The sequence below is a fragment of the Babylonia areolata genome, chromosome 33 (assembly GCF_041734735.1).
Source record: "Babylonia areolata isolate BAREFJ2019XMU chromosome 33, ASM4173473v1, whole genome shotgun sequence".
NCBI classification, from domain to species: domain Eukaryota; kingdom Metazoa; phylum Mollusca; class Gastropoda; order Neogastropoda; family Buccinidae; genus Babylonia; species Babylonia areolata.
The window spans coordinates 21,844,918-21,867,141 of record NC_134908.1 but is presented as its reverse complement, the minus strand read 5'-3'; positions in this window follow the sequence as shown (position 1 = coordinate 21,867,141).

Genomic DNA, 22,224 nt, shown 5'->3' with positions numbered 1-22,224 from the left:
ACTCCAGGCTGTGAAATGCCAAGTGCTGTCCACAGGACTGTTGCAGACCATGCAGAGAAAACGTTATGGCCTAGACTCCAGGCTGTGAAATGCCAAGTGCTGTCCACAGGACTGTTGCAGACCATGCAGAGAAAGCATTGTGGCCTAGACTCCAGGCTGTGAAATGCTAAGTGCTGTTCACAGGACTGTTGCAGACTGCGCAGAGAAAACGTTATGGCCTAGACTCCAGGCTGTGAGATGCTAAGTGTTTTCCACAGGACTGTTGCAGACCGCGCAGAGAAAACGTTATGGCCTAGACTCCAGGCTGTGAAATGCTAAGTGCTGTTCACAGGACTGTTGCAGACTGCGCAGAGAAAACGTTATGGCCTGGACTCCAGGCTGTGAGATGCTAAGTGTTTTCCACAGGACTGTTGCAGACCGCGCGGAGTAAACACTTTGCCTGAGACTACACTCTGCGAACCAAATGAAAAACAAAACGAAAACTCCCTGAAATACTCATCAGTGTACACGGACTGTTAGTGAGTGCTTTCCAGTGTACTGATAGTTAGCAGAGATCTTTTGTTACCATTGGTGCGCTTGTACTGAATCCATGGTACATGTGCACTGAAGACCCTGTGAAAACCTTTTTTTTCTTTTTTTTTTCCAAAGATGAACTAATCTGTACTGAAATTCAGTGCATAAATTGAAACTTGTTTGTCTCTTTTTTCATTTCTTTCACTTTTTAAATTTTTAAAATTTTATTTCATTTATTTAGTTAGTTAGTTTGTTGTGTGTTTTTTTGTTTTTGTTTTTTGTTTTTTTTGTTTTGTTTTGAATGATGGGATTGGTTTAATTCATGAACTAGAACCAGTTTTATACAATGAGCAATAGTGATTACAACTCTATCAGTGTTCAGTTTACAATAAGTACAACTGTATTAGTGCTCAGTTTACAATGAGTACTATTTCCCCCCTAACAATGAAGGTTTTTATTCTTAAAACATTTTGTATTCCTGATGATTTTCTTAATCTGTACTGCTTTTATACTGAAACCATTATGGTCGTTTTTTGTGCAGATGTGCTGAAACCATGAAGATTGTTTTTTGAGCAAATGTGCTGAAACCATGAAGATTGTTTTTAGTGCAGATGTGCTGAAACCATGAAGATTGTTTTTAGTGCAGATGTACTGAAACCATAAAGATTGTTTTTAGAGCAAATGTGCTGAAACCATGAAGACCGTTTTTAGTACTGGTGTTTTTAGTGCAGTTGTACTGAAACCATGAAGATTGTTTTTTTGAGCAAATGTGCTGAAAACATGAAGATTGTTTTAAAGCAAATGTGCTGAAACCGTGAAGATTGTTTTTAGTGCAGATGTACTGATGTTTTTAGTGCAGATGTACTGAAACCATGAAGATTGTTTTTAGAGCAAATGTGCTGAAACCATAAAGATTGTTTTTTGAGAAAATGTGCTGAAACCATGAAGATTGTTTTTAAAGCAAATGTGCTGAAAATGTGAAGATTGTTTTTAGTGCAGATGTACTGAAACCATACAGATTGTTTTTAAAGCAAATGTGCTGAAACCATGAAGATTGCTTTTAAAGCAAATGTGCTGAAACCATAAAGATTGTTTTTAAAGCAAATGTGCTGAAAATGTGAAGATTGTTTTTAGTACAGATGTACTGAAACCATAAAGATTGTTTTTAAAGCAAATGTGCTGAAACCATGAAGATTGTTTTTAAAGCAAATGTGCTGAAACCGTAAAGATTGTTTTAGTGCAGATGTACTGATGTTTTTAGTGCAGATGTACTGAAACCATGAAGATTGTTTTTAGAGCAAATGTGCTGAAACCATGAAGATTGTTTCTAAAGCAAATGTACTGAAACCATGAAGATTGTTTTTTTGAGCAAATGTGCTGAAACCATCGATTGTTCGCACGTGTTGAAAATGAGCAATGTCCAACAGGCACCTAATTATGGTTCACATTGTTGCGGTTTATATATTCAGGTTTCATAACATTATTTCTTTGCAGGTTTTCATGTGCCTGTAGGTGTATGTCCATATACATGAATGTGTGTGTGTGTGTGTGTGTGTGTGTGTGTGTGTGTGTGTGTGTGTTTGTTTGTGTGTGTGTGTGTGTGTGTGTGTGTGTGTGTTCGCACATGTTTTCATGCACTGAATGTATTGGATTGTTCTTGTGGGCAATCTTTTTTATTTTTTATTTATTTATTTTTCTCTCAGTCCCTATCTCTTCAGGAAAATTCTGTGCAATTTAGAGGCTGTGATTCAACATTATTATTGTCAATAATATTAATATTATTTTTGTTATCATCCTTATCGTCATCATCATCATCATCATCGCTGTTGTTCTTGTTGTTATTGCTGTTGTTGTTGCTGTTTATATTCTCACATTGAATAAAACCACAACAGATTAGAGTGGAAACAGACGGACTTCAGTGGGATCAGAATGTGCCTGAAGTTGACAGAAAAGACTGACTTCAGTGGGATCAGAATGTGCCTGAAGTTGACAGAAAAGACTTACTTCAGTGGGATCAGAATGTGCCTGAAGTTGACAGAAAAGACTGACTTCAGTGGGTTCAGAATATGCCTGAAGTTGACAGAAAAGACTGACTTCAGTGGGATCAGAATATGCCCTGAAGTTGACAGAAAAGACTGACTTCAGTGGGATCAGAATATGCCCTGAAGTTGACAGAAAAGACTGACTTCAGTGGGATCAGAATATGCCCTGAAGTTGACAGAAAAGACTGGCTTCAGTGGAATCAGAATGCCCCCTGAAGTTGACAGAAAAGACTGACTTCAGTGGGATCAGAATGTGCCCTGAAGTTGACAGAAAAGACTGACTTCAGTGGGATCAGAATGTGCCTGAAGTTGACAGAAAAGACTGACTTCAGTGGGATCAGAATGTGCCCTGAAGTTGACAGAAAAGACTTACTTCAGTGGGATCAGAATATGCCCTGAAGTTGACAGAAAAGACTGACTTCAGTGGGATCAGAATGTGCCCTGAAGTTGACAGAAAAGACTGACTTCAGTGGGATCAGAATGTGCCTGAAGTTGACAGAAAAGACTTACTTCAGTGGGATCAGAAAATGTCTGAAACAGAAAAGACTTACTTCAGTGGGTTCAGAATATGCCTGAAGCTGACAGAAAAGACTGACTTCAGTGGGATCAGAAAATGTCTGAAACAGAAAAGACTTACTTCAGTGGGATCAGAAAATGTCTGAAACAGAAAAGACTTACTTCAGTGGGTTCAGAATATGCCTGAAGCTGACAGAAAAGACTGACTTCAGTGGGATCAGAATATGCCCTGAAGCTGACAGAAAAGAATCATCTGTGAACCTACCATCCATCGTAGGAGGAAAGCGACAGTGTGTTGACTGCAGCCTGTTATTTGGGCAGAGTGCGTTCACCGTGTCTTGGATTCCCACTTGGACTGGGAGCCAGAGTGCACACCAACACAGGGTGTTGTCACGAAGCCCACCTTCATGAAATGACAAAACATAAGGATATAAAGAAGAAGACAAAAGATTAAGAAAATTAAAATTAACAAATAATGAGGCCAGGAGATGAAATGATTAACAAATACTCGTAGTAAAGAGTGTTAACTCTCTCCGTTCACAAGGTACACAACTTCATGTCAGTGCTGCTTACGCTACCGATTCAGCTAGCACACAGGTAAATAAAAGGTACATTGGAACAGTGGAGAGAGTTACCACTCTTTACTATTAGTTAATCATTGCATCTCCTGGCCTCGTTATTTCTTAATTTCCAGTTGAAAAACCACCGAGGCAACCATGTGTTTGTTCTGTATTGTCCATGTGTTCTGTGTGGCTTGTTCAGGATTAAAGAGGTTATGCCAGTCTTGAATAAAAGCTAATTTGTGTTTGCACATTTCTTCTGTCTTTGCTGCTGTGTGCACATGTCAAATGATCAGCATAAGGACAGGCCCAGTGCTTCCTTTTTTGAGGAAGTGTCTGGGTTTGTTCCAATGTACCTTTTATTTACCTGTGTGCTAGCTGAATCGGTAGCGTAAACAGCCCTGACATGAAGTTGTGTACCTTGTGTAATGGAGAGAGTTACCACTCTTTACTATTTGTTAAAAGATGAAGAAAAGTTGGGTTATTGTCGTTGAGCTGTTAGTATGGTTCTGATTCTGTTTGTTTTATGTTCTTGTTATCTTATGAATTGTAAGATCGCATGTAAATGTGTAAGATTACATTTCTGTAATGAATCTCTTTGTTGTACACCTGCTCTTCTCCCTTCTCTCCCCTCCTTCTCCGCTCCTTCACCCCCACCCCCTGCACCCACAATGTCAGTCTCATGATCTCTGGAAGTTCCCAGTTCCACTGGTTTGGTATTTATTTGGATCTCCTTGGTTGCTTCTTCCTCGATGATTTTCTTTCTTTCTTTGTTAGTCAATGAGTTTCTTTGTTAACGGTTTCGTTTGTTTGTTGTTTTTAGTTGTGTATTTTGTTTTAACTCTTTCCATACGAACGGCGAAAGAGACGACGTTAACAGCGTTTCACCCCAATTACCATCATCAAAATATTGCAAGCGGAAGGCTCTTATACTGAAGACGTGAATGTTGACAAAGAATACCACGGAAGCTAAAGGTTGGGTCATTCAGACACCCATTGGACATCCGAGGGGTCTGTGTAGAGGAGAAGAGAAGACTGGCCGTACTGAGTGAGTTAAACACACTGATTCACTGCTTTATTTATTTATGTGCTATTTTGTTGTTGTTGTTTTTTAATAGTTTTATTTACTGAGGAGGCTTGTTTTCTGGCAGCGGGAGTGTAGTGGTGTTGTAGTCTTCTTCTCCCTTGCCTACCGGACTTGACAACCCTGCCAGTGTTATTTGTATTTGTATTTGTATTTCTTTTTATCACAGCAGATTTCTCTGTGTGAAATTCAGGCTGCTCTCCCCAGGGAGAGCGCGTCGCTACACTACAGCGCCACCCATTTTATTTTGTAGTTTTTCCTGCTTGCAGTTTTATTTGTTTTTCCTATCAAAGCGGATTTTTCTTCAGAATTTTACCAGGAACACCCCTTTTGTTGCTGTGGGTTCTTTTACGTGCCGCTAAGTGCATGCTAGCACACGGGACCTTGGTTTATCGTTTCATCCGAATGACTAGCGCCCAAACCACCACTCAAGGTCTTGTGGAGAGGGAGAAAATATCGGGCGGCTGAGCCGTGATTCGAACCAGCGACGCTCAGATTCTCTCGCTTCCTTGGCGGACGTGTTACCTCTGGGCCATCACTCCATGTATGTTTTCACTACAGTCTTCTTCCCCTGTACCTACCTGACTTGACAATTCTGCCAGTGTTCTACAATAAGCAACGGCTAGCAGCCATAGGTGGCTGTCCCTTTAAAGTGTATTCCCCGATGACCGACCATCTTTGTTCATTGATCTTTGTTTGTAGCGACACTTTACCTGTGCCAAACGTGAACTGTGTCACTTTCAAACACGGTGTTGGCCTTTGGGTGGTTACTCTGACAATAGGACATGCTTGCAGCATTGCTTGGAGACAGCCTGTAGTGGTAGGACATGTAGCAATAATATAATTATGACAATGCATTGGATTCAGGTTATATAACTCGTGATCACTGCACTGTGCAAAAGGTGTCAGCATGACCACTGATGCTGTTCTCAGTTGTCATGGTCATCAAAATAATTGTTATTGCGAACAATAATCAAATTACGGGGAGTCAGGGGTTCGTTTTCATCGTCATTGTTCTTTGAGTGATGAATTGATTGGCCATGACTGAGCTGTTTCATAGCTGAGGTTTCCCATGCCATAGAGTGTGTGTTAAATGTCATGAGATTCCATTGTCATCATGATTGTTCTTGAGTGAAGAATTAACTCTCTCAGTACGAACGGCGAAAGAGACGACGTTAACAGCGTTTCACCCCCAATTACCATCATCAAAATCTTGCAAGCGGAAGGCTATTATAGTACTGAAGAGGTGAATGTTGACAAAGAATACCACAATTCTGACGACGGAAGCTAAAGGTTGGGTCATTCAGACACCCACTGGACATCCGAGGTGTCTGTGTAGAAGAGAAGAGAGGACTGGCCGTACTGAGTGAGTTAATGGCTGTGAGTGAACTGTTTCATAGCTGAGGTTCCTGTGTCATGGAACAAGTGTGAACTGTCCATGTATGTATCAGTACCAGGCACTGTTGTTGAATTCACCCCAGACTTGAGCTTAAGTCCGTGTGTGTGGCTGAATTCACCCCAGACTTGAGCTTAAGTCCGTGTGTGTGGCTGAATTCACCCCAGACTTTGGGTAATATCCATGTGTGTGACTGAATTCACCCCAGACTTGAGCTAATGTCCATATGTGTGACTGAATTCACCCCAGACTTGAGCTTAAGTCCGTGTGTGTGTGTGTGGCTGAATTCACCCAAGACTTGAGCTAATGTCCAGGTGTGGCTGAATTCACCCCAGACTTGAGCCAAGGTCCATGCGTATGGCTGAATTCACCCCAGACTTGAGCCAAGGTCCATGTGTATGGCTGAATTCACCCCAGACTTGAGCATAGTTCCCACATGTGTTGTGTGTGGCTGAATTGCAGAGACTGTTTTTTGTTGTTGTTGTTGTTTTGTGTGTGTGTGTGTGTGTGTGTGTGTGTGTGTGTGTGTGTGTGTGTGTGTGTTTTATCTACGGACATGCTGACACAATCTCAGGATTTGTTCAGAGAAGTGACGTCTCTCTGGTGAGGTTCTGTCCTCACAGACAGAGCTCGAGGCGACTGTGAACTGGTGGTGCAGAGGTACGTGTGTGTGTGTGTGTGTGTGTGTGTGTGTGTGTGTGTGTGTGTGTGTTTTATCTTCAGTTTAACGTCTATTCACTATAAGTGTTTTAAGTGTGTGTGTGTGTGTGTGTGTGTGTGTGTGTGTGTGTTCGTTCTTTAGTGGGTGGAGGGGGCGGGGAAATTACTGTGTACGCATGCCAGTAAGTGAAAGTGTGTGTGTTCTATTTTTAGTTTAACGTCTTTTCACTGTCAAATGATACTAGAACGAGAAAAAAACAAACAAACAAAAACCCCACCTCTGTGTGTATGTGTGTGCATACGCTCAGGCGATGGGTGGGTGGGAGGGGTGGGGGTGAGGTGGTGGAGTGACTGAGGCAGGGAAGCAAGAGACAGGAAGCTGGTAGGATGGGTTAAACGACTGCTCGGACTGACCCAGAGTATAGTATAACTTTTTGTGAAGATACCCAGAAACAGTTTCAGCTTCAGTAGCTAGCTCAAGGAGGCGTCACTGCGTTCGGGCAAATCCATATACGCTACACCACATCTGTCAAGCAGATGCCTGACCAGCAGCGTAACCCAACGCGCGTAGTCAGGCCTTGGAAAAAAAAAAGAAAGAAGAAAAAAAAAAAGGTAAATCAATAATAGATAAGCGTACATAAATAAATAAATAAATAATTAAATAAATAATAATTATAATATAAAAAAAGGTAGTAGTAGTAGTAGTAGTAATAATAATAAATAATAAATAAATAAATAAATAGAAACAGGATAAAGTAAGTTAATTATTAAAAAGAAAAAAAGAAGAAAAAAAGACTCATCAAAGGTAGATATCAACTGGACTTTGATTCAAGCAATCAGAATTTTTTTTTTTTTTTTCCAAAGTAATGAATGTTATTTAAATCATCTTCCAAAGACAAATATTTATCAAAATGTTTGGTGGAAACTGGTCAGTGATTTTGTTGTTGTTTTTGTTGAAAGACCAGTTGTCTTGTTCTTGTACTCTGGACAAGTATGTGATAGACATTTCAAACTTCTTTTATGCCTAAACACTGCATGTTTTTGCAAGTATCAGTATCAGTATCAGTAGCTAGCTCAAGGAGGCGTCACTGCGTTCGGTCAAATCCATATACGCTACACCACATCTGCCAAGCAGGTGCCTGACCAGCAGCGTAACCCAACGTGCTTAGTCAGGCCTTGAGAAAAATAAATAAATAAAAGAAAAGAAAAAAAGAAGAAAATCAAATCAAAGAAAATAAAAGAAAAATAAACAACAATAAAATAAAAGATGAAATAAATAAAGTATAAATAAAATAAAGTATAAAAAAAAGTATATAAATAAATGAATAAAGATGAAAAATAAAAATAAAAATCAATAACAATAAAAAAAATAAATAAATAAAATGAAATAAAATAAATGAAAATAAATAAAATAATTTTTTGGGAAAAATTCTGTTCTATGGGCATTCAAATGAAATCAGTGAATCAAGCTTACAACTGGTTTTGACTGGGAGACAGATAAATTAATCAAGAAAGCCTTGGAGTTTCGTGTTGTAACTGCCTTTACTCAGTGATGATAATATTGGTATCGGAATCATTTAGCCTATTTTGAAGTCGATCACAAGTAAAGTGTGTGTGTGTGTGTGTGTGTGTGTGTGAATAGAATAGAATACTTTTTATTGTCATAAAACCTTAAAGTTTATAAGACACAATGAAACATAAACATGAGCATATTAAGAAGAGAAACATTCATGAACAAATTTCGCCAGCCTTGGCTGTAATTCTGTTAGAAGGATCAATTCACTAGGCTTTCCATTTGGACGACATATATCGATTAGGAATCTGTGTCTGTAAGTATTGTACTTTACACAATTGTCTAAAAGGTGAATCTCATCTTCTAAACTGTTACAAGTATCACACAGTCTTTGTTCTTTCGGTGTATTTGTGTGTGTGTGTGTGTGTGTGTGTGTGTGTGTGTGTGTGTGTGTGTGTGTGTGTGTGTGTGTGTGTGTGTGCAAAAACTTTTCACAGTGTTATGAACCACATATGTGCATGTCCCCAATTCTACTTCATGTTTCTTTCTCTTCATCAATGTCTTGTTCTTCCCGCTACACGGAGAAATGAAGAACAAAGATTCATCATCCACCAAAATGCAGAAGGGTTATCAGTGTCCCTGTGTGTGTATGTGTTTATGCGTGCAAGTGCATGTGTGCGTCCTCATGTACACATTATGTACTCAGGTTTTACACACCTGTTCAGAAAGCAACCAAACTATTGTGTTGGTGGACGCTGGAATTCTTTTTTTTTTAAACTCATCTTCAGTGCCTAAACTCCATTGCATAGAAATATCAAACTAATAATTGTATCACATGATTGTCCATTGTTCAGTGTCATTGAGATGGATTGTTCTCATTTATAAGACACTGAATCATGTTTCCACTACAGGCACTTGAAATGATTTTGTTTTTTCTTTGCTAGAAGAGATGTTTGATATCAATATCTGTGCGTTGTCTTGTTATATATCTATGTCTAATTGTCTTTCATATTCAACAACTGCTCCGGAGAGGAAAATGTGGTAGTTGATACCTTTTTTTTCTTTCTATTTTCAATGTGTGTATGCATTCTGTTTACTTATTGTGTTCATTTAATCCCATTTTTCATCGGTTGTTTTGTTTTTCTAATCAGATGGGATATATATGTTCAGTGTTTGGAGAGCCTTGTGGGACTCCCTTTAAACCACAGGATTCAGTTTGAATGATTCAAATCTATCTCCCTTCAAACCACAGGATTCTGTTTGAATGATTCAAATCTATCTCCCTCCAAACCACAGGATTATGTTTGAATGATTCAAATATATCTCCCTTCAAACCACAGGATTCTGTTTGAATGATTCAAATCCATCTCTCTCCAAACCACAGGATTCTGTTTGAATGATTCAAATATATCTCCCTCCAAACTACAGGATTCTGTTTGAATGATTCAAATCCATCTCTCTCCAAACCACAGGATTCTGTTTGAATGATTCAAATCCATCTCTCTCCAAACCACAGGATTCTGTTTGAATGATTCAAATCTATCTCCCTTCAAACCACAGGATTCTGTTTGAATGATTCAAATCTATCTCTCTCCAAACCACAGGATTCTGTTTGAATGATTCAAATCTATCTCCCTCCAAACTACAGGATTCTGTTTGAATGATTCAAATCCATCTCCCTCCAAACCACAGGATTCTGTTTGAATGATTCAAATCTGTCTCCCTCCAAACTACAGGATTCTGTTTGAATGATTCAAATCTATCTCCCTTCAGACTACAGGATTCTGTTTGAATGATTCAAATCTATCTCTCTCCAAACCACAGGATTCTGTTTGAATGATTCAAATCTATCTCCCTCCAAACTACAGGATTCTGTTTGAATGATTCAAATCTATCTCCCTCCAAACTACAGGATTCTGTTTGAATGATTCAAATCTATCTCCCTCCAAACTACAGGATTCTGTTTGAATGATTCAAATCTATCTCTCTCCAAACCACAGGATTCTGTTTGAATGATTCAAATCTATCTCCCTCCAAACCACAGGATTCTGTTTGAATGATTCAAATCTATCTCTCTCCAAACCACAGGATTCTGTTTGAATGATTCAAATCTATCTCCTCTCCAAACTACAGGATTCTGTTTGAATGATTCAAATCTATCTCCTCAAACCACAGGATTCTGTTTGAATGATTCAAATCTATCTCCCTCCAAACTACAGGATTCTGTTTGAATGATTCAAATCTATCTCCCTCCAGACCTACAGGATTCTGTTGAAATGGATCAAATCTGTCTCTCTCCAACTACAGGATTCTAGTTTGAATGATTCAATCTATCTCCCTTCAAATCTACAGGATTCTGTTTGAATATACTATATCTAATCCTATCTCCAAACCTACAGGATTCTGTATGAATGATTCAAATCTATCTCCCTCCAAACTACAGGATTCTGTTTGAATGATTCAAATCTATCTCCCTTCAAACTACAGGATCTGTTAATGATTTCAAATCATGCTCTCCAACCAGATTTGTTTAAATGATTCAAATTATCTTTCAAACCAAGGGTCGTTTAATGATTCAGAATCTCTGTATGACATTTCGATTCTGTGTTGAATTGAATTAAACTGTTTCTCCAAATGAAGATACTGGAATTGAATGATCATTTGAACTGCATTTCAAACTGACAGGATTGTTTGAAGATTCATTGTTCTCAAACGACAGTGATTCTTCAGTTTCAAATATTGATCGACTAGGATTCTGATTTCATTTGAAGACTACTAACATTGATTCTGTTTGATGATAAATCTGAATTCCTCAGACTACTGGATTGTTAACTTCAGATCTGAATCCCTTCAAACTGATTTGTTGATTCTAATCATCCAAATCACAGATTCGTTTGAATGATTAAATCATTAGACTCAGATTTGTATTGATTCAAATCTCTTTAAGACTACACATTGATTTCGTGTTGGACAATATGTGTCTCCTCACCGTTCTTTGATGATCAATTCGTTCTCATACACAGTTCTTTTGAAATTCAATTATTTCATATGTCTGTTGCTCATAATCCTTCTCAGCACCTAAGCACGTTGGGTTACGCTGCTGGTCAGGCATCTGCTTGGCAGATGTGGTGTAGCGTATACGGATTTGTCCGAACGCAGTGACGCCTCCTTGAGCTACTGAAACTGAAACTGAAACACCAACACTCTTTGTGGGCATTCTGCTGTTGCCTTTCAAAAGGTTTTACTGATCACATAATCGCTGAATACCTTTTGTTTTCTTTTTTTTTCCTCTTATTTAAAGAAAAAAATATTGTTTTTACTTAGTGGTTTTAAAACCTAGTTTTGCTGTCAATATGAATGTTAACCAGGTTCAATGTGTGTGTAAAGACATTAGTTTTATGAAAGCTCTGTGTGTGTGTACGCGTGCACGTGCGGGCGTGCGTGTGTGTGCACGCGCGCGTGTGTGTGTGTGTGTGTGTGCGCGCGCGCCTGTGTGTAGCTAGATGCAAACTGTGTATGGAGAAAAATGTGTTCAGTGTCAAACAGTGTGTTTGTCTGAGTGTTGTGTGTTGATCATAACCAGTGGGTTCATAATGTCATATGTTCCCATCACCACAGAGATTGTGTGCATTGTTCTCCACTATGTTCACTTCAGTTTACCCTATTGTGCAGTCAGTCATTCTGAGAATGTTTTTCGTTTTTTTGTGTGTTTTTTTCAGTTCTGAGTTGGGAACAAAAAAGAAGAAGGAAAAAAAAAAGAAAAAAAAAGAATGCTGAAGCCTGTTAGTGAGCTATCGTGTACATGAGTGTGACAATATGTCTGTCTGTCGTTTTTCAGAGCGCTGTCAACAACAACAACAACACACACACACACACACACACACACACACACACACACACACACACACACACACACACACACAGCTGGATAAAGAGACTTCAGTGTAGATTTGGCTGGTGGATACCAGTATCAGTATCAGTATCAGTCGCTCAAGGAGGCGTCACTGCGTTCGGTCAGATCCATATACGCTACACCACATCTGCTAAGCAGATGCCTGACCAGCAGCATAACCCAACGCGCTTTGTCAGGCCTTGAGAAAAATAATAAATAAAATAAATAAAAATAAAATAAAATAAATAAATATTTTATTTTCAAATAATAAAAAAAAAAAAAAAAAGAAGTAAATAAAGTAAAAATAAAGAAAAATAATTAAAATAAAATAAATAAACAGATAAATAAATAAATAAATAAATAAATACAAAATAAAATAAAATAAAATAAAATAAAATACATAAAATAAAAATAGTGGATACAACATTGTAAAACCTGTTGAAAATGATCTATCACTCAAGGTCGGTTCAAGAGTTTCAACCCTTTGTGGGATTTTGCTTTTAATTCATTTTTATTTCACTTTGACAGACTGACACGTTGGGTTATGCTGCAGTCAGACATCGGCCCAGCAGATACGGTGTAGCGTATATGGGTTTGTCCGAATGCAGTGATGTCTTCTTGAGAAACTGGGACTCACCAGTCACCCCCAATGTTGTCAGTGAATTTTCAGGTTGTGTGACAAGTCCGTGCTTTTTGTGACCTTGTCCTTGACCCTGACAATGACCGTATTGACCTTCACCTTGGTTTTCTTACGCTGTTTTCACTGTCTGATACCTTTTGGATATTCTTTTTTTTTTTTTTTTTTTTTTTTTTTTGTGCGAAATTCTGCCAGTTGTCTCGACAAACTCTAAACGTTCTCAGAACATCGCTTTCCAAAAGACCTTCACCTTGTGTCAAGTCCAAAAATAGATCAAGTGTCAGTGGACACCAATTTCTCACAAAGTTTTACACATGTACATCAGTTGTATTTCCACGAAGTATGTGGGCAAACTGAAAGCTGTTTGAACAACAACAACAAAAATGGATACAGATGTTCAACGACTGTTGGAAATGGAAATGAAAAATGATCTACATGGTTTAACTCTCTCCATACGAACGGCGAAAGAGACGACGTTAACAGCGTTTCACCCCAATTACCATCATCAAAATATTGCAAGCGGAAGGCTCTTATACTGAAGAGGTGAATGTTGACAAAGAATACCACAATTCTGACGACGGAAGCTAAAGGTTGGGTCGTTCAGACACCCACTGGACATCCGAGGGGTCTGTGTAGAGGAGAAGAGAGGACTGGCCGTACTGAGTGAGTTAATCATTTGGTTTCTATGTTTAGTGAGAATCTTGTGGCAGGTTGGAGGTTTTACTTCGGTGTTGGGCAACTTTTGTTTGCACTGTTCAACTGGAAATTCATGATGTGAGTGTCTGTGTATGGAGAATGGGTGTGTGTTTGGGGGGGGGGGGGGGAGGAACTACTTATACACCTTCATCAGACTTGAAGTGTTCAAATGTCACGTTTCTTGTCAGGGTTTCATGGGAATTTTTTTTAGTTTTGTTTTGTTTTGCTATCACACACATGTACACACAAGTGCATGCAGACACATTTGCAAGAGGATGTAGATGGAAAATGTCATCAAACACTCACACAACAAACACAGGGTTTTGCTGTCACACACATGTACACACAAGTGCACGCAGACACACATTTGCAAGAGGATGTAGATGGAAAATGTCATCAAACACTCGCACAACAAACACAGGGTTTTGCTATCACACACATGTACACACAAGTGCACGCAGACACATTTGCAAGTTAACACGAGTTAACATCGGGGATAAATTTATGCTTGTATAAAACAGTACTGTTGTATATGGTAAATGATGATTTGTTTTAGGATATGTGAAATACTGGAAGAAAGGGAGATAATTGTCTATTTTTACGGCGGCGAGGCGTGCGTTAAAAGATGCCGGCAACCATTGTTAATGTCATTCACTTAAAAAAAACCAAAAAAACAAACAACAAAAAATCAACCAACTTTAACGTATGTTTTCCATAATATTTGAAAAAAAATTGATATCTTTCGAAATAATTATTCATCAATGGTTTGGGGCTGCCAATGCATCTTCCTGTGCGCTCCTTGCTGGGTGCCGCCAGTTTTTTTAGATGTTTTAGTTGTAACATGGTGGGTCCAGACCACCCGCCTCTCGGAGCCGGCGACGGATCCGCTGACGTTTTCCATACTGGGGGCCTGTATTATATATATATATACTTTTTTTTTTCTCTCAAGGCCTGACTAAGCGCGTTGGGTTACGCTGCTGGTCAGGCATCTGCTTGGCAGATGTGGTGTAGCGTATATGGATTTGTCCGAACGCAGTGACGCCTCCTTGAGCTACTGATACTGATACTGATACTTCAGTCCGCCAGCGTCAGCAACACTCCTATGTTCATGTCTTTAATTTTTTTTTTCTCTTTTTCTCGTGGAAACAAAAGACCATCCTGTGCTTATAGTGATGCTGGTTTGACATCTCACCTACCAGTGCCCTTGTGAAAAAAAAAAAAATGTTACAAGACTAAAGTGGTAGTTCTGCTGCCGTTTTTTTTTTTTTTCGGGGTGGTGGTTGTTTGTTTTTTTGTATGCTCATGATAATTTTTTTTTAATTCTTTTTTTTATATACATACATCTATAGGCATATACACACCATCATTAAATGCATTACATAATTTCGTTTCTGTATGGGCTTGTTGTGTTGTGGCGTCTGTAGTGGGGTATATTGGGGAGGGTGCACGTCCGCTTTAGCACGCGTGACAATCAGACCCTCACAAAGGGGGATCATCATCAGACCCACACACAGGGGGGGGTGAACCAAGGGGCATGATTCAACCCACTCAAAGGGAGATAATTCAACCCACACAAAGGGGGGTGATCCAGCCCACACAAAGGGAGATGATCCGAGAGACCTTGAAGGGCATGACAGCCTAAGAAATGGTGTGTTATAACTGATTTATATTCATAACACTTATTGATATTTATAACGCTGATGAATATTCATAGTGCTGATTAGTATCTATATTACTGATTCAAAACCGTTTCCAACAACCTATAAGCACTGTGCATCATTTTGAATCCATGTCCAAGAAAATTCCCATTCCACATACATACTTGGAGGTGAGATGTGGTTAGCTGCTGTTGTTGCTGGTGTGGTGTGGTGTGGTGTGGGTGTGTGTGTGTTTCTTCAGTATTCCCTGACTGTCATGGTGTGGGTGTGTGTGTTTCTTCATTATTCCCTGACTGTCATGGTGTGGGTGTGTGTGTTTCTTCATTATTCCTTGACTGTGTCGTGGTGTGGGTGTGTTTCTTCATTATTCCCTGACTGTGTCATGGTGTGGGTGTGTTTCTTCATTATTCCCTGACTGTGTCATGGTGTGGGTGTGTTTCTTCATTATTCCCTGTGTCATGGTGTGGGTGTGTTTCTTCATTATTCCCTGACTGTGTCGTGGTGTGGGTGTGTGTGTTTCTTCATTATTCCCTGACTGTGTCATGGTGTGGGTGTGTTTCTTCATTATTCCCTGACTGTGTCATGGTTTTTGTGGTTTGTTTTGTTTGTATCCCCATGACACGTGCATGGTTGAGGGTGTAGATGAAATGTCATTCAAACACTCCCTAACTCATGGTGTGTTGGTGTCACTACACATGTACACACAATGCACGCAGACACATTGCAAGAGATTGATGGAAATGTCAAAACACTCGCACACAAACACAGGTTTGCTATCATACCATGTACACAAGTGACGCAGCACATTGCAAGTTACCGTTACTCGGATAAATTTATGCTGCTAAAACAGACTGTTGTATGGTAATGAGATTTGTGTTTTTAGTATCTGAACTGTGATGGAAGTAGGGGATATTTCTATTTTTACGGCGGCTGAGGCGTGCGTTGAAGATGCGGCAACCATTGTTAATGTCATTCATTAAAAAAAACCAAAAAAACACAAAAATAAAACTTTACGTTGTTTTCCATATTTGAAAAATTGATATCTTCGAATATTATCTCAATGGGTTGTGGGGCTGTCCAATGCATCTTCCTGTGCGTCCTTGCTGGGGTGCGCCAGTTTTTTTAGATGTTTCTGAGTGTGTAACATGGTGGGTGGTTCCAACAACCCTCTCGGAGCGGCACGGATCGCTGGACGTTTTCATACTGGGGGCTGTATTATATCTATTATCATTTGTTTTTTCTTCATTAGTCCTGACTAGCTGCGTTGGGTTCGTGCTGTTCAGGCATTTCTGCTTGCATGGTGTGGGTAGCGTATATGATTATGTCCCGAACGCAGTGACGCTCCTTGAGCTATGATATGATACTGATACTTCATCCGCCATGTCACAACCTCCTAGTTATGTCTTTAATGTTTGGTTTTTGTTTTTCTCGTGAACATAAAACATCCTGTGCTTATGTGATGCTGGGTTGAATCTCACCTCCAGTGCCCTTGTAAAAAAAAATTTACTAGACTAAGTGTAGTTGGCGCGTTTTTTTTTTATTTTTCTTTTTTTCGGTGTGGTTGTGTGTGTTTTTTTGTATTCCATGATAATTTGTTTTTTGGTGTCGTTTCTTATTATTCTGACTTCATTTAGTTGGCAGTATCACACCATCATTAATGCATTACTATTCGTCATGTGTGGGCTTGTTGTGTTGTGCGTTCTTAGTGGTCTGATCTGGGCGGGTGCAGTCGCTTTAGCACCGTGTACAATCAACCTCAAGGGGATCATACAGACTCCACAACGGGGTGGGGGTGAACAAGGGGCATGATTCCCTCAAAGGAGATATTCCCATGACTGCGCAGGTGATGTGAGGGTGTGGTGTTATAACATTATTCAACCTGATAGTGTCATGGCTGATGAATGTGTGTGTTTCTTATTATTCCTACGTATCAGGTGTGAGTGTGATATTCTTCATTATTCCCTGACTGTGTCATGGTGTGGGTGTGTTTCTTCATTATTCCCTGACTGTGTCATGGTGTGGGGTGTGTTTCTTCATTATTCCCTGACTGTGTCGTGGTGTGGGTGTGTTTCATTATTCCCTGACTGTGTCATGGTGTGTGTGGTGTGTTTCTTCATTATTCCCTGACTGTGTCGTGGTGTGGGTGTGTTTCTTCATTATTCCCTGACTGCGTCATGGTGTGGGTGTGTTTCTTCATTATTCCCTGACTTTGTCATGGTGTGGGTGTGTTTCTTCATTATTCCCTGACTGTGTCATGGTGTGGGTGTGTTTCTTCATTATTCCCTGACTGTGTCATGGTGTGGGTGTGTTTCTTCATTATTCCCTGACTTTGTCAAGGTGTGGGTGTGTTTCTTCATTATTCCCTGACTTTGTCATGGTGTGGGTGTGTTTCTTCATTATTCCCTGACTGTGTCATGGTGTGGGTGTGTTTCTTCATTATTCCCTGACTGTGTCATGGTGTGTGTGGGTGTGTTTCTTCATTATTCCCTGACTGTGTCATGGTGTGGGTGTGTTTCTTCATTATTCCCTGACTGTGTCATGGTGTGGGTGTGTTTCTTCATTATTCCCTGACTGTGTCATGGTGTGGGTGTGTGTGTTTCTTCATTATTCCCTGACTGTCATGGTGTGGGTGTGTGTGTTTCTTCATTATTCCCTGACTGTGTCATGGTGTGGGTGTGTTTCTTCATTATTCCCTGACTGTGTCATGGTGTGGGTGTGTTTCTTCATTATTCCCTGACTGTGTCATGGTGTGGGTGTGTGTGTTTCTTCATTATTCCCTGTGTCATGGTGTGGGTGTGGGTGTGTTTCTTCATTATTCCCTGACTGTCATGGTGTGGGTGTGTTTCTTCATTATTCCCTGACTGTGTCATGGTGTGGGTGTGGGTGTTTCTTCATTATTCCCTGACTGTGTCATGGTGTGGGTGTGTTTCTTCATTATTCCCTGACTGTGTCATGGTGTGGGTGTGGGTGTTTCTTCATTATTCCCTGACTGTGTCATGATGTGGGTGTGTTTCTTCATTATTCCCTGACTGTGTCGTGGTTTGGGTGTGTTTCTTCATTATTCCCTGACTGTGTCATGGTGTGGGTGTGTTTCTTCATTATTCCCTGACTGTGTCATGGTGTGGGTGTGTGTGTTTCTTCATTATTCCCTGTGTCATGGTGTGGGTGTGGGTGTGTTTCTTCATTATTCCCTGACTGTGTCATGGTGTGGGTGTGCTTCTTCATTATTCCCTGACTGTGTCATGGTGTGGGTGTGTTTCTTCATTATTCCCTGACTGTCGTGGTGTGGGTGTGTGTGTTTCTTCATTATTCCCTGTGTCATGGTGTGGGTGTGGGTGTGTTTCTTCATTATTCCCTGACTGTGTCATGGTGTGGGTGTGTGCTTCTTCATTATTCCCTGACTGTGTCATGGTGTGGGTGTGTTTCTTCATTATTCCCTGACTGTCGTGGTGTGGGTGTGTGTGCTTCTTCATTATTCCCTGACTGTCATGGTGTGGGTGTGTTTCTTCATTATTCCCTGACTGTGTCATGGTGTGGGTGTGTGTGTTTCTTCATTATTCCCTGACTGTGTCATGGTGTGGGTGTGTGTGTTTCTTCATTATTCCCTGACTGTGTCATGGTGTGGGTGTTTCTTCATTATTCCCTGACTGTGTCATGGTGTGGGTGTGTTTCTTCATTATTCCCTGACTGTGTCATGGTGTGGGTGTTTCTTCATTATTCCCTGACTGCGTCATGGTGTGGGTGTTTCTTCATTATTCCCTGACTGTGTCATGGTGTGGGTGTGTTTCTTCATTATTCCCTGACTGTGTCATGGTGTGGGTGTGTTTCTTCATTATTCCCTGACTGTGTCATGGTGTGGGTGTGTGTGTTTCTTCATTATTCCCTGTGTCATGGTGTGGGTGTGTTTCTCCATTATTCCCTGTGTCATGGTGTGGGTGTGGGTGTGTTTCTTCATTATTCCCTGACTGTGTCATGGTGTGGGTGTGTTTCTTCATTATTCCCTGTGTCATGGTGTGGGTGTGTTTCTTCATTATTCCCTGACTGTGTCATGGTGTGGGTGTGTGTGTTTCTTCATTATTCCCTGTGTCATGGTGTGGGTGTGGGTGTGTTTCTTCATTATTCCCTGACTGTGTCATGGTGTGGGTGTGCTTCTTCATTATTCCCTGACTGTGTCATGGTGTGGGTGTGTTTCTTCATTATTCCCTGACTGTCGTGGTGTGGGTGTGTGTGTTTCTTCATTATTCCCTGTGTCATGGTGTGGGTGTGTTTCTTCATTATTCCCTGACTGTGTCATGGTGTGGGTGTGGGTGTTTCTTCATTATTCCCTGACTGTGTCATGGTGTGGGTGTGTGTGTTTCTTCATTATTCCCTGACTGTGTCATGGTGTGGGTGTTTCTTCATTATTCCCTGACTGTGTCATGGTGTGGGTGTGTTTCTTCATTATTCCCTGACTGCGTCATGGTGTGGGTGTTTCTTCATTATTCCCTGACTGCGTCATGGTGTGGGTGTTTCTTCATTATTCCCTGACTGTGTCATGGTGTGGGTGTGTTTCTTCATTATTCCCTGACTGTGTCATGGTGTGGGTGTGTTTCTTCATTATTCCCTGACTGTGTCATGGTGTGGGTGTTTCTTCATTATTCCCTGACTGTGTCATGGTGTGGGTGTGTTTCTTCATTATTCCCTGTGTCATGGTGTGGGTGTGTTTCTTCATTATTCCCTGACTGTGTCATGGTGTGGGTGTGTGTGTTTCTTCATTATTCCCTGTGTCATGGTGTGGGTGTGGGTGTGTTTCTTCATTATTCCCTGACTGTGTCATGGTGTGGGTGTGCTTCTTCATTATTCCCTGACTGTGTCATGGTGTGGGTGTTTTTCTTCATTATTCCCTGACTGTCGTGGTGTGGGTGTTTCTTCATTATTCCCTGAATGCGTCGTGGTGTGGGTGTGTTTCTTCATTATTCCCTGACTGTGTCATGGTGTGGGTGTGGGTGTGTTTCTTCATTATTCCCTGACTGTCATGGTGTGGGTGTGTGTGTTTCTTCATTATTCCCTGACTGTGTCATGGTGTGGGTGTGTTTCATTATTCCCTGACTGTGTCGTGGTGTGGGTGTGTTTCTTCATTATTCCCTGACTGTGTCGTGGTGTGGGTGTGGGTGTGTTTCTTTATTATTCCCTGACTGTCATGGTGTGGGTGTGTGTGTTTCTTCATTATTCCCTGACTGTGTCATGGTGTGGGTGTGTTTCATTATTCCCTGACTGTGTCGTGGTGTGGGTGTGTTTCTTCATTATTCCCTGACTGTGTCGTGGTGTGGGGGTGTGTGTGTTTCTTCATTATTCCCTGACTGTGTCGTGGTGTGGGGGTGTGTGTGTTTCTTCATTATTCCCTGACTGTGTCGTGGTGTGGGGGTGTGTGTGTTTCTTCATTATTCCCTGACTGTGTCGTGGTGTGGGGGTGTGTGTTTCTTCATTATTCCCTGACTGTGTCATGGTGTGGGTGTGTGTGTTTCTTCATTATTCCCTGACTGTGTCATGGTGTGTGTGTGTGTGTTCATTATTCCCTGACTGTGTCATGGTGTGGGTGTGTTTCTTCATTATTCCTTGACTGTGTCATGGTGTGGGTGTGTTTCTTCATTATTCCTTGACTGTGTCATGGTGTGGGTGTGTTTCTTCATTATTCCCTGACTGTGTCATGGTGTGGGTGTGTTTCTTCATTATTCCCTGACTGTCATGGTGTGGGTGTGTTTCTTCATTATTCCTTGACTGTGTCATGGTGTGGGTGTGTTTCTTCATTATTCCCTGACTGTGTCATGGTGTGGGTGTGTTTCTTCATTATTCCCTGACTGTCATGGTGTGTGTGTGTTTCTTCATTATTCCCTGACTGTGTCATGGTGTGGGTGTGTGTGTTTCTTCATTATTCCCTGACTGTGTCATGGTGTGTGTGTGTTTCTTCATTATTCCCTGTGTCATGGTGTGGGTGTGTTTCTTCATTATTCCCTGACTGTGTCATGGTGTGGGTGTGTGTGTTTCTTCATTATTCCCTGACTGTGTCATGGTGTGGGTGTGTGTGTTCATTATACCCTGACTGTGTCATGGTGTGGGTGTGTGTGTTCATTATTCCCTGACTGTGTCATGGTGTGGGTGTGTTTCTTCATTATTCCCTGACTGTGTCATGGTGTGGGTGTGTTTCTTCATTATTCCCTGACTGTGTCATGGTGTGGGTGTGTTTCTTCATTATTCCCTGACTGTCATGGTGTGGGTGTGTTTCTTCATTATTCCCTGACTGTGTCATGGTGTGGGTGTGTTTCTTCATTATTCCCTGACTTTGTCATGGTGTGGGTGTGTTTCTTCATTATTCCCTGACTGTGTCATGGTGTGGGTGTGTTTCTTCATTATTCCCTGACTGTGTCATGGTGTGGGTGTGTTTCTTCATTATTCCCTGACTGTGTCATGGTGTGGGTGTGTGTGTTTCTTCATTATTCCCTGACTGTCATGGTGTGGGTGTGTTTCTTCATTATTCCCTGACTGTGTCATGGTGTGGGTGTGTGTGTTTCTTCATTATTCCCTGACTGTCGTGGTGTGGGTGTGTGTGTTTCTTCATTATTCCCTGACTGTGTTGTGGTGTGGGTGTGTATGTTTCTTAATTATTCCCCCCCGACATGAACTGACTGTGTGTTTGATTTGTTTTTTGGGTTTCTCATCAGAACTTTTTATTTAATATCATTAAAGTTGTTTTTTTTAAACAATTTTGGGGTTTTACCTTTTCTCTTGCTTAGTGTGTGTGTGTGTGTGTGTGTGTGTGTGTGTGTGTGTGTGTGTGTGTGTGTGTGTGTGTGTGTGTGTGTGTGTGTGTGTGTGTGTGTCTGTGTGTGTGTCTGTGTGTGTGTGTGTCTGTGTGTGTGTCTGTGTGTGTGTGTGTGTGTGTGTGTGTGTGTGTGTCTGTGTGCTCATGTGTGTTGATGAATGCAAAATGTGCAATTCAGAAAGAAACACTTAATTCACAAAGCATTTTGCCAAGCTTTACTGATCGAAAGGTACACTGGTTATACAAGGCATAACTTGG